At 39.0% G+C, this 1,251-nt stretch overlaps 1 non-coding gene across 1 annotated transcript; it reads left to right on the top strand.

Moving 5' to 3' along the window:
- The first annotated feature begins 251 nt into the window (after window positions 1-251).
- LOC127088870 (small nucleolar RNA R71) lies at window positions 252-358 on the top strand. The gene has a single exon (XR_007790681.1). It is a non-coding gene; the product is annotated as a small nucleolar RNA R71 (small nucleolar RNA).
- Window positions 359-1,251: the final 893 nt, after the last annotated feature.

Raw genomic sequence — 1,251 nt, 5'->3', positions numbered from 1 at the left:
CTAAAGCGTCCATTTTAGCTTTCATCATGTCCATACAATTAACCTCATGCATTCCTCCTTTAGTATCCCTTTTCTCCATTGATGCTTATTCTAACTCCCATTGTTAATGGTTTTGTTCCATATCATCGATGAGAGTGCAAGCGTCGGGGTAAGGTTTGTTCATTAGAGCACCACCGACGGTAGCGTCGATGGACATCTTTGTGTTATAGTGAAGTCCATTATAAAAGGTGTGAATAATCAGCCATTATTCTAGGCCATGGTGTGGACAAGCTCTTAGTAGTTCTTTATATCTTTCCCAAGCTTCAAAAAGTGATTCACCCTGATTTTGAGTGAATCGGGTTATTTGGTTTCGAAGGATAGCTGTCTTACTCGGGGGAAAATATCTTGCAAGGAACACTCTCCTGAGGTCTTCCCAAGTAGTTATCGAGTTATCCGGAAGGGAATCTAACCAAGACCACGCTCTATCTCTGAGGGAAAACGGGAATAGTCTTAGACGAATTTCCTCAAGTGAAGCACCATTGGTCTTCAATGTATCAACTAATTGGATAAAAACTTTTAAATGTTGATTTGGGTTCTCTATAGCGAGACCCGCGTATTGATTTTGTTGAACTAGTTGTAATAAAGAGGGTTTTAATTCGAAATTATTAGCAGGAATAGTCGGGGTTACTATACTAGAACTAGGTTCTTCGTTAGAAGGCTGGGTGAATTCCTTAAGAGGTCTTCGGTTTTGATCTTCGGCCATTGCTCTCCTAATTATTTGGAGCAAACGACGTGCGCGAGCGTATCGCTCTAGTTCTGCTATTGAATCTTCTAAACTTCCGGTACTGCGAGTTTTTCGCATTTACCGGCTAATAGGTCCTTAGTCTAGACGATGTAACAATAGGGTACGAAAATTTGACGTAACTGGTTCCGGACAACAGCGCCAAAAACTTGAGGGGTGTGCGATTTTCTATCCGCAAGTATACGGAACATCTCAAAGTAATACAAAAGATTATCGTTCCCACAGAGACCAAATTGTCAATCTATCAATTTCTATTGTTACGGTTTTTATCTAAGGTAGTCAAATAAGTAGGTTCAAGTACACTGAAAAGGAAATAATAAAGTAAATAAATTCAGATAAAATGCAGGCTCAGATGTAACTCACATCAGTTAGGGAATACTCCAATTGTTACTAAAGAGATCTACTTATGGGGTAATATTTTCTACTTAGAGAAGAATCAATTTAACATGAATTGTCCTTTCGCGTATTTA

Source organism: Lathyrus oleraceus, chromosome 5 (assembly GCF_024323335.1).
Source record: "Lathyrus oleraceus cultivar Zhongwan6 chromosome 5, CAAS_Psat_ZW6_1.0, whole genome shotgun sequence".
Classification (NCBI taxonomy): Eukaryota; Viridiplantae; Streptophyta; class Magnoliopsida; order Fabales; family Fabaceae; genus Lathyrus; species Lathyrus oleraceus.
This window is presented reverse-complemented; position numbering and strand designations above follow the sequence as displayed.